Raw genomic sequence first — 12,393 nt, forward strand, 5'->3', positions numbered from 1 at the left:
ATCCAATTATTGCGTCTCCCTTCCTGCGGCCAGCTCAATAGTGTCGCCCGGACAAGGGGTGAGAACCGCTCTGTTGAGTGACCCTGCTTCCAGTGATCAGCAGGGACAATGAGTTGAGTCACGGAACTGAATGAGCAGAGTTCAGTGGGAGCTTGACCACCCGTTGCTCTCATCCGTCTCCTCTTATCGCTGAGCGACTCCCGTTCTTTCGTCAGTGATCCTTTGATTCGCTCAATCTGCGCTCATTTCGCGGCTGCCTGATTCCGTCCAGATAGTGTCGGACATCGCCTGTTCCTCAAAGTGATTCTGTCCCATATTACTCCTGAAAGCAGCCGCAACATCGAGCAACCTGAACGCTGGAACGGCAAGAATCATTGCTCGGTGAGTATCAGACTGCTCTTTCTTCCCTACCCGATTGCTCTTTCCAACTAAGACATCATTCTCTCATAACTGCTTACTATAAATATCGATTTCCAATTTCGGTACCCCCGAACTCACTCGCTTGTTACTCCGCCCTGGATATGGCTGAATATGGACCGTGTTAGCCTAGCAGGAAGAGATGTATGATATTAGGTTTTCCCGGCATATCAGGTGCAGAAATGTTTCTCGGGTTTTCCACAGGTTGATGTTGTCCATGTCTCCCGACGTTTCGATCAGCGACTTGCTGATCATCCTCAGGGGATCTTCCGAATGCCGTTCTTCGAAATTTGTCCAGTAGGTATATTTACACTCCATCCGAGGTCAGGTGTAACCTGATTGGTTCACTCGTGTTGTGCTTTTACCGCCATTTTTGTTGTATATAAGGGACTTCATAATTACCCGAGAAACTAGTAGGAAGAGAGCTTGGCTGCTGATATAAGGGTACTGGATTCACATCCCGAGGAAGTCCTCGGGCGGCTCTGTTTAAGATCTTCAGAGTGCGAGTTGCCACCCAACACCCGGAATGTTTCATATTCAAACATCTTCGGCCAAGCCTGAGGAAGGTAGGCTCTACCATCACCAATCCAAACCTTTGGGTTGAATCACAAAGTGAGTGAGTTGGGGATGGACAGTCATCTTGTCTGTTTTTGAACCCACACTTCTTCCGGTTATCCGGTTATATCTCGCAGTGGTGATCGCCTGCCACTACCACGAGCAACAGTGGTCGACCGGAGTCGACTGTTCCTGTCCATCCTCTCCCAACAAACCACTGTCCATCCCTCCACACTCGGCGTCCCCCCCCCCACCCCTCACCCACTACCACGTATCGATGTATAATCTGAGGTTTCAGGCGAGATGGAGTGGAAGCGGAAGCTAATGTAGAAGCAGGAGCAATTTCCACAATTTTAAATTTATTGGTACTACCGGTTTCGCTTACAGCATCATCAGGTACAAATCGTACCTGATGGTGCTGTAAAGCACTCCACTGTACCATAGGTAAAGCACTCCGGCCGTCGAATGGGCCGTTAAGCCGTAATCACTTTTAGCGCCTTTCCTAAAGAGCATCGCATCACTCTCGGTGAGCCGATCGTATTTTGTCTTTCTTCATGACTTGTTTAAAACTTTTTAATCACGTTTAAATTTCCCAAGTTTATGGAGTGCACTCTCAGGTATCAAATATTAAAGATATGCCTCATGGAAAACATGAGATAAATGCTTAATATACAGACTGATGATGACAATTGTCTACTCTGCGTAATGTGGCAACGTCTCAATGAAATTTTCAACATGATATCGTAATTATTAAAACAAGTGATGCGTTTGGAAATGGACTGGTGGAGAGGGAGGGCAGGCCAGCGCCGGCACCGGGTTTTTCTCCACGCCTCGTTTCCTTCCTCTCTTCTGACGAAATACCGCAGCTGTTGTTTTCCTCCTCCAAACATCCCACTGTTTTCCTGGAGTCCTTATGCAGTGCATGCAGTTAATGTGTTTTGTTTGCCAGGCATTTTTATCGCCGATTATCACATTGCTCATCGCTAAGTAGAGGCCAACAGAGAGTTCGTTGTTTACACCACCGTGGTGAACTCCACTTAGAGCGAATATAATCAAGAGTGAATTTTAGAATCTGTGCATGCGACTTAGTTTTCAATGGAAAAATCCCAGGTTATTCCTACCTCTCTCATAATTCTACGACTGATTCTATCGCGGATTGGCTGATTCCGACAATGGCATAGTTTGATTTGAATTGCGAAGCTAATTTTAAATTTACGAAATTTACGATTTTTATCTGTTTACGTGTTTTGTATTTCGTTGAAATTGTTTTTCATTAAATTTGATCTTCACGAAGTAGGTGAGATGACAAGATAGTAATAATGTAATAGAAAGTATTTAGAAGTATTTGATTTTCAAACTTTATCTTGTTTCCATAATAATATTGAATGTAGAGCTTTCATCGTTACCCACATCGTTATGGTTACCACACATCAACCTTGCACGGCATATTTATAATTACAAGAGTATAAGTGCAGTTACCTGAGTTTAATCACGATAAACATGCCATGAATTACGAGATAAAGTGATCGTGCTTGTAGTATGAAATAAAATCGTAGTATTCCTTTTTTTCTCATGAAGATCCTTTGCAAGCTCCACCTTAAAACGTAATTGATGATTAATGGTTTATTGTCGATAATTAATTTAACTTCGTCGAATCGCATCATGTGTCTGATATACGAGATACTTATGTAATCTTTTGAAATCGTCTTCTTAATGGAACTCTCCCAAGATGTATCTCAACTGCTTCTGCAAGCATCTCCATTGTGTGCAATCCCTTTTCATAGTCTCATGTCATGGTGATAGCCAATATTATTCCGCCAATTTTTCCTTTCCCTGCTGTGTTTCCTTGTGATCTTCCTTCAAGGCAAGGCATACAATTTCTTCTGATTGTATCCATGCCATATATATTCATTTCTACCACTACTCCTCTCCAAAGCCATCTCTGTTCCTCAATTTCGATGTACATTTCTTCATCTTCTGACTGCGTCACTGATTTTTATCTTTTTCGTAATCACAATCGCCGATTATCACATTGATTATCGCTAAGAAGAGGGCATCAGAGAGTTCGCTGAGATTCTCTAAAAAAAATTTGAATTTTGAATCTCTAAAAAAATTTATTCCTCATATAGAGGGTATTTTCAGGGTTAATTCGGTGAAATTCTAGCATACTGGTAAATTGAACGGTGATGTATATATATTACAATGGTAAAATTAACTTTAATTTGCTAAGGTGCTCATCCATGCTTCATCCCTGTACATAACCATATTCAACAGAAGGCAATTAGCGTAAAGTTTCGTCAATTTTTTTCATCTCAGTCCCAGAATCGGTGTGCTTCACATTCAGCAATCTCACCAGATTTAGCCATTGTTAATAATTAATTTATGGATTAAAATAGATGCATACTGAAGTCTCTTTTTTGTGGAAGGGCGGGACTCACGGCGACCGCGTCGTCGGCATCTCCTCACTCGCAAGGTGTCTTCCGCATTCATATCTTTGGAAATTCCCAAATTTCAAATTTTTCGATAATATACTGGTGCACTTTTTTCAAATACATGTAGAATGTCAGAGTGACAATCAGATAATTGGGGTTGCGGGTATAAAAACATTTTGCAAACATGGATTTCACATCATAATTTAGAAAAGATGTCTTACACTCCTTCCATGTTTAAATAAAATTTACTCCCTGGTGTTCCAAGTTAATAAAGAATTTGCAGTAAGTGATGTTACATTCTAGAATTTTATAACGCCCTGGCTTCAAAATATCCTATCGTCCATACTAAACCTCCTTTCCCATCGTTTTGTAATCCTTCCTTAAACGCCACCCCCAAAAAATTCACCGATTTTTAACCTCCCTTAAGGCCGTTTTACACGGGGCACGGAATTGCGCAGGTTAGAGCTGCATTAATTTCTAAAATGGCGTGGAATTGCGCGAATGCATGAACGAAATTAGAATAGGGGCTATTTTGTCGTCTCACATCCACGCATTCTCGCATGTGTTCTAGCAACTCGCCGCTTTACACGACGCAATTTTGATTGCGCCTTCGCAGGTACGTCAGATTGCGCAATTCCGTGTACCGTGTAAAACGGCCTTATAATCACTCTCATCGTTTTTCCTTGATTTTGTTCTATTTTTATCGTTGTATCAAATTTTTTTACACATTGGTCCACCAATTTTTGGCCTTTTTCGGTGGTGAGAAATGATTCATGTCACTTTACCCGTTTGCCTTCATATTCCCTTTATATCCTTAGGTTTTTCCCGCGTTTGTTTACATCTTTTTGCACTTGGTGAATGATTCACGTTGCACTTTTACTAAAGCATATTCCTACGTCCCTTTTGTTACAATTTGACTTTGTTTAATTTCAAGTGTAACTTGACAATGTATTTCTCCACCAATACTTAATGTATGACGAGGGGTTAGATGGAAGATGGGATTTTCTTCTCCCAATATCGCCCAATAAAGACGAATAGGGTAGTTCCTTCATCAAAGAAAACGAGATGCATTGATTGCGATTCGTTACCCACCATTAGTGTATTCATAATATAGAAATTATTTAGTTTTAGAAATACCAGTTTAGACGAATGGCAATGGTCAATTTTAACCTCATTTGAAAAAGGCCAGATTGGCGCCCATGCGATGCCACTCCACGTGACGTCACAGGGACCTAGTTTCTATACGAGTAGATAGGAGTTTTACATCGTCTGAAATTAGCAATGCATGCATGAGGCACAGAGCTCAGGGAAACATGTCTTAATAATCACCTATTAAAACTGGCCAAGGTCGGAAAGTTTCCTTCGTTTCCTACTCTGCTGCCTGCTAGCATCCTGCGTCGTATCAGCGCTAAAAGCCTCGCCCCAAGGTCACCTCACTTGCGGCAGCGGGAAACAGAACGACATCACACGGGGTTTTCACAGCATTCATACTTAGCCGTCGCGTTTTCGCGCGCTTGAAAATTTTCACTTTTCATTTAATCGCGAAAAATAGATATCGTCATTTAAAAATCTAAAAGCGTTAAATGCGTACTCCAGGAGTAATAATCTTTCGATCTAAGAAATAAAAATATAATAGGAAACCACCCTATTATTATAATATTATTATTTGCCTTAGGTAGACGCCATGGTGTTCGGCAGTCACGTTACCAGCCGGAAGCATCTCGCAATTCCATTGTCGACTTCATTTTATTCTATCGAGGCGTGCGATTAGGTTGATTTGGTGGGACGTTATGTGGGGGTTCGTCACTGCAAGGGAGGTCGCCTCGGGCAGTGAGGTCGGGCCTGGCTGAAGAAGTGGTCAGAGGCACACGGCCTCCCTTGGCGCACGACACTTGAGCTGCCCGCTCCAAAGGAGACGCCGACGTCATTCCCTCGACATCAGTTTCTAAGCGTGTTCGTGCATTCGTTCCATCCTCAGTGCCTTCACCATGGAGCTTGCTCACTCTGTGTGTCAACGTAACGTAGAGACAAATAAGTTAGTCATTGAAATTCTGAAGTTGCACTGGAATTGCGTTTTTTTTGGTGTTTCATGATATTTCATTTTCCCCCGTTAAGTTGTTAATTCGCCAATAGTGCGTAAAAAGCATAAATCAGTAAAACTCTCGGATCAGGGACATTTTCTCATCCATTGGGTAGATATAGCGTAGAAACCAATAAGCTTTTCTTTAAAATTCTGAAGTTGCATAGGAATTATGTTTTTTTTGTTGTGTCATGACATGTCATTTTCGCGTGATAAATTGTTTATTCGCCTATAGTGCGCAAATAGTATAAATAAATAAAACAGTGGGATCAGGATATTTTCTCATCCATTGGGTAGATATAGCGTAGAAACCAATTAGTTAGTCGTTGAAATTCTGCAGTTGCAAAGGAATTGTGTTTTTTTTGTGTTTCATGATATGTCATTTTCCCCCGTTAAGTTGTTAATTCGCCTACAGTGTGTAAAAAGTATAAATTAATAAAACTGTGGACTCAGGGATATTTTCTCATTGATTGGTTACACATATCGTAGAAACCAATGGGTAAGTCATTGAAATTCTAAAGTTGCATAGGAATTGTTTTATTTTTGGTGTTTCATGATATGTCATTTTCCCTTGTTTAAATGTTAACTCGCCTATAGTGCGTAATGAGTATAAATCAATAAAACTGTCAGTCAGGGATCGGAAGTCAATAAAAGTCAATCAGGGATCGGAAGTTGGTTGGGTTAGATCAGGGCCGGAACTAGGAGTTTTGTCAGAGGGGGGCGATGATCAGTTTGCCACCTCCCTTCCCCAAAATTGAAATGTAGTACATCCGTAAGCAATTATTTTGAGACGCTGTAGTTGAAATTACGCACCCTATGTTTGCTTTCTTAGTTTCATCAATATTATTGTTTCATAATTTATCAAATATTAATTATTGTTTAGTAATTGAAGTATAAAAATTAAACATCTTTTTTCAATAGACTTTTATAAATTGTCGCCCCATGAAATCCGCCGCCCGGGGCACGTGCCCCCTCTCCCCCGACTCATTTCTGGGCCTGGGTTCGATTAGGGCGGAGCTCACCCGAGAAAACTCTGAGATGGTCAACAAAACACCATTAACCACTCGAAATTTAATGGTCGTACGCAGCATAATCACTGGTCAACATGATTAGTTTGAATAAAAGATATACAGTGTCCGGCGTGATACGGTGGAAATCTTTGATATTCAGTTTATATATAATATTTGATATTCTCCTTTACAAACCGCGCTCTTTCCTCCCCTATATAGAAACACATAAGGTCAATAAGTTTACTTCATTGTATTGTTATTTGTTTAAATTCATTACGTTTGATTGTGTTTGTGCTTATTATGTTTGTTATAACGTGCCACTATAAAATGGCAAACTATGCTGTATGTGGACAATTTGATAAATAACTTATTAAAACCACTTGTCTGTTTCCACACACTTTTATTTACACCGACCATGGTTTCGGCAACTTGTGCCATTATCAAGGTATTAATGATGATGGCACAGGTTGCCGAAACCATGGTCGGTGTAAATAAAAGTGTGTGGAAACAGACAAGTGGTTTTAATAAGTTGAATGATTAGTTTGATTTTCACTCAGCTTTCATGTGAGCTAACGTCATCCACTTTTAGCCTTGTCTTATAAGTGCTGCGGCAAGAAAGTTGGTTGGGATAGGTTAGGATAGAGATTACCACAGAAGTGTGAATATCACACATTCAGGAAGGGCGGTAGTTCCTCTCCCTGGGCTACCTCGAACTTTCACTTTGGAGTGTAGGAATGCGGCTCCCGGGATTTGAACCCGCGGCTCTTCGGTCAGACCCCTAGCGCTATACTCGCTTGGTTACCACAATAGGGTAGTTTCCTTCACCAAAGAAAACGAAAGGCATTGATTTGCGATTCGTTACCCACCATTACTGTATTCATAATATACAAATTATTTTGTTTTATAAATTCCAGTTTAGACGAATGTTAATGTTCAATTTTAACCTCATTTGAAAAGGGCCAGATTGGCGCCTATGCGATTCCACTCCACGTGACGTCACAGGGACCTAGTTTCTACACGAGAGGATAGGAGTTTTACATCGTCTGAGATTACCAATGCATGCATGAGGCACAGACTTCAGGGAAACATCTCTTAATAATCAACTATTAAAACTGCCTAAGGTCAGAAAGTGTCCTTCGTTTGATAAGGTATTGATAATCCATTATTAAACCAAGCGCTACCTACTAGCAGGGTACTCTGCCACCTGCTATCATCCTGCGTCACAGTGGCGCACATATCGTCTCCCAAGGTCACCTCACTTGCGGCTGCGAGAACCAGAACGACGTCACACGGGGTTTTTCCCAGCATTCATACTTAGCCGTCGCGTTTTCGCGCGCTTGAAAATTTTCACTTTTCATTCAATCGCGAAAAATAGATATCTTCATTTAAAAATCTAAAAGCGTGAAATGCGTACTCTAGGAGTAATAATCTTTCAATGTAGGTAATATAAAAATAATAGGATACCACCCTATTCATTCGGGGCAGTCCCTTGCCCTTCTTCCCTTCCACCTGTCCTTCTACGATAGTCTTCATCAGGCCATCGTGCCTCAAAATGTTGCTAACTAAGTTGTTCCCTCTTTTCCTTAAAGTTTGTAGGAGGCTTCTAACTTCTCCCACTCTTCTTAGTACTCCCTCGTTATTTACACGGTCGATCCATTTTATCTTCATCATTCTTTGGTAGCACCACATGCTTCCGCTGCTAATGCCTCCACTTTTGACTTCTCTGCTGCTGTCAACGTCCAAGCCTCGCTTCCTTAGAGATACTTGCTCCTTATATACCATCTGATTGTTTCCTTACTTCTATACATGTATTTTGTGCTTTAAAAAAGTAGAGTAAGTGCTCTAATTTTAGGTTGGATTTCATCTTCGCTAGTTCTATTCTGCTGACTATTACTTTCTTGTTTCGTCGTCCATCGCTGGTTAATTTTCTCGTGAATACCCCAGCGTTTACCCTCTATAACCCTGTGTTGCTTCTAAGCAACATCAAAAATGTTTAAACTCTCAGCTCTATTTAGGATATATCTGCACTAAATATTATTTTGTAGTGTAAATTTTGATGGCGAAATATTTAGCTGCCACGATAATTATCATTTAGTGTAAAATTTTCAAGTTTTCAAAATGAAAAATCTTGAAGTTTGATTTCTCCCAGAAGCAGCTCTGGGTTAGAAAGGGTTAAAGAAAATATTCTGCATTCACCTTAGCCTACCCTTCTCTTTTTCCATCCCTCAAGCGCTCTTCACCATCCCCTCGTCGTCTTGTCTCCCCTCTCCATGGAAACCCGCTCCCTCGTCTTTATCCCTTCCATCAGTGTCATATCCTCATCCACTTCCTTCCTCGTTCCTATTCCTCCCCGCCCATATTTCATTCCTCCTTTCCTCTCCATTCTCATTTCCCAAATGCCTCTCCTCATCCTCCTTCCTCCGCGTCCATTTTTCCGTGCCATCAAGTGCTACGCTGCATAAAAGAGCTACGACACATTACTCTTTGCGAGGTGTTCATTCACACCCCAACGCAGAAATCCTCTCATAAGCTCTCTCGTGGTCATTAACACATCCCTCGTGGACGCAATTCTTGTTTTGCTGTGTCCATATCCCTCCAGAGTCCTTCCCTAATAGTGTAAATATTGCATCTTGATAAGCTTGCGACCACTTATTTTCCTGCTCATCTTCATGTACCCATGCTGTATAATCCCGAGGAAATCCGCATCAATTTGGTCTTTCACATGAATCTCTAAGCATGTAATTTCCCAAGCCCAATTAAAATTTACTGGTATATAATGTGTTGTCAAAATTAATCGTCTATATATCTATTATTTTTTATTTAACGTATACCTGTGAAGAATTACACTCATGTCAGCCTTCTCCAAAAAAGTTGGTAGTTTAGTCGAACATCTACGTAATACTGTGCGAGCCACCTAGGGTGTTTGGCCACCTATCATGAACATGCAGCATGCAAGAGTACCGCTACATGCACACCGCACGGTCATAGAAATATTACGCATGCTAGCAAAATATACATGCTTATCCATAAAAAAAACTTGCTAATGGTTAGTAATTCCTAGAGGAAATACATGCAAGGTTCGAACTATGGAAAAAACATGCAATGAGTCATCCTAGCGAGCGACGCCATTAATCCTATCAATTGAAACAACGTTGCTATCCTTAATAGTACGAGGGAAGAATGACATTTTTACAACGTATCTATAACTGGCTGATTTTTTAAGTTTTTTCCTTATGAGGGAACGTCTGAAGACTAAATGTATTTTAATTTTCTCTCGGATTAGCAGATATTAAAAGATATCTCTTTCGCCTCATGGATTTCTTTTTCCATATCTGTCGTCAGGAAGCGTAATCTCACTCTTGGACGCTTCTGCATTAACATTAGTAGCGAGGGTTCGCTTTCTTAGCCTTTGTCATTGCCGTCAACTTCGACGTTTAAGCCCTGATTTAGTTATAAACAAAGAATGTGTGAGTCAGGAATTCGAGGAATACGTGTCCGTCCATCCATCTGTCCAGTGTGTGTATCTTAAGCTACGTGTCTCAGCCAAATGGTTGTCTCCTGTGAATTTCCATTTGGTTTCAAAACTATTTAAATCACCTCATTACGTCATTAAGCAATGTCGGAGGGTATGGCTGAAGGTGGGGGCTAATAAGGGTTTGGGATGTGGAAAGGATTGAAGGGACATTTTGGTTGTTTGTTCCTGCGTTTTTTTTAAATACTTGACCGGTGCGTCGTCTTATCTTCCTCTCGTGCTCCGCAAAGGGACCCTTTCCCTCTATGTAATAAATAATGAATTTAAAAAATTGTTTTATTACTCCAAAAAAAATAATAAAAAGTACAGAGTAGAATTAATTACATAAAAAAGGAGTAACTTTAGGTAGCAGCCGACCCCCCTATTGGGGCCGACGGCCCTCACCCCCGGGGGGGGCACCGTGATGTTGATGCCTCCCCCCCTTTGCCCCGCGGTCCTCCGGACGATCGCTTGCGTGTGTGTGTGAGAGTTGCGTGGCCGCTGCCATGGCGACCAGAGGTGGGTGGAGTGGGGGGTCTGCCGTGAGTTTCTTCCCGCGGACATGTCGCAGAGCATGATGGGAAAGAGAAGAAGAAAGTGGAGCGAGGAGGAGGGGAGGGGGTTGCGGTGTGTGTCCGTCTCCGGTGGCAATTCCATCTCCACCCCCCCCCTTTTCTTTTCTTCTCCCCCACCCCCGCCATAAAATGGCCTCGAAGAGTGACGCGCGGATGGAGACCGCAGAAGCAGCAGCAGCAGTTGTGGTGGTGGGGGGGATGGGGTTCGAGCCCCGTGTCCCGCAAGGACGCCAATTGGCACGGATAATAGACGCGGGCGGCGCACTGCCCCTACGTCCTTCCTTTCTGTATCTATCTTTCTTTTTTTTTCTTTTTCCGTCGCTGCGGTTCTGTCATGGGGGCCACGATCCCTTGCTGCAATGATTTTTCACTTCGATGAGATCATTATTCCCCCAATTGCGAACGCAGATTGCTTAAACCTCTTGGTGCCGTGATTATGCTTCTCAGCCGTGTAAAGTGCCACGACCCGAAATATGTCACCGTTGAGGTTGTTAGTTGTAAAAATAAATAATCATGCAGCAAAAAAAACTCTTGAATCCAAATTCAGGACTGTAACTATACTATTTTAGTAGTATAGTTACAGTAGTATAGTTAAATAAATATACTATTTAAAATTGATATAACAAGAGTAAAATTTAAAAAATAGCATGTTCACATATCAAAAAATGAGCTGATAGAATTTTTTTCTCGAGGGTATTACATTTTATTCGAATAAATTTGGCATTACAGTGACTTTCCTAGTAGTTATCACTGAGAGGGCTTAAATACCAACCACTGGCATGTAAAAAACTTGTTTTCGAAATTTCTTCAATTTTTCCCCTTTCATCAATAAAAATGTCCATAGTCTACTTCGACTCGTCACAGAGGTATAGGGTTCGAGCCTCGTTAGCCAAAAGGACCCCCCCTTCCATCATCTCAATCGCTAATTCACTCGATTTTTTATGTACTCTTTTTTTTAATTGCTGCGGATCACGATCGCATTGAAGTGGGAAGGAGGTGATATTTCATTTCTCTTTCAGATCTCTTTGCGTATAAATGTTTCAAAATCAGTGATGCATTTATTTCGACTGCATGTGAATGGATCGTAGAGGTCTGAGTCTTTCGTTAGGAATTCTTGTATGAAGGAGACCAAATGGTTTGGTTCACTGGAGCGTAATGGCGATTGTCATGGTGGTACAGGCGACTTTTACTCTTTGTAGAATAAAATAATAAAATATTTTCTCTGTAAATATTGGTCCGAGCATTGAAACTTTTTCATGAGGAGCTTGCCACTGCTTCACAACCCTCATGAGCAAGCCTAACGCACGCGCAATACGAAATAACTCGTCGAAAACCATGTCATTGAATGTCGTGGTCCGCTGTTGATAATATTAAGAGATTAAATAAATCAAGGCGAAAACTTTTCTATCCCTCATAAAATTTATTTGCGGCCGTTTTCGACTTCTTAAGGTCATCCTCGTGCACAACTCAAGAGCAACCAGACCGGTTCCGCCTGACAGTGCGATCAAGCGAATAGAGTCCGTGATGAATGAAGATCGCGTTGATTTTGGGACCGTCTGCTCCAATGGTGAAGTGTATAAAGGGGCATATCTGTTTACGCTTAAGTGGGGTGTGAAGGCTAAACGAATTATAAAATGCAATAGTTAAAAATAATGGTCGAATCTTGCACATTGTATTCGATCACTTGATTTCAAAATCGAATGAAACAGACTATTTATGCTGTATATATGAAATCATGGTTAATTTTCTAATCTAAAACAATGTTAATAATCTAAGCGTCCTGGTAGCGCAACTGGTAGAGCACCTGGCCGGC

At 41.4% G+C, this 12,393-nt stretch overlaps 1 protein-coding gene across 4 annotated transcripts in view; it reads left to right on the top strand.

Annotated features, from left to right (window-relative positions):
- The window catches only part of LOC124156504 (eyes absent homolog 2), a 560,747-nt gene that overhangs the window by 456,438 nt on the left and 91,916 nt on the right, over positions 1–12,393 (top strand). The window lies entirely within an intron of this gene.

This window comes from Ischnura elegans, chromosome 3 (genome assembly GCF_921293095.1).
Source record: "Ischnura elegans chromosome 3, ioIscEleg1.1, whole genome shotgun sequence".
NCBI lineage: Eukaryota > Metazoa > Arthropoda > Insecta > Odonata > Coenagrionidae > Ischnura > Ischnura elegans.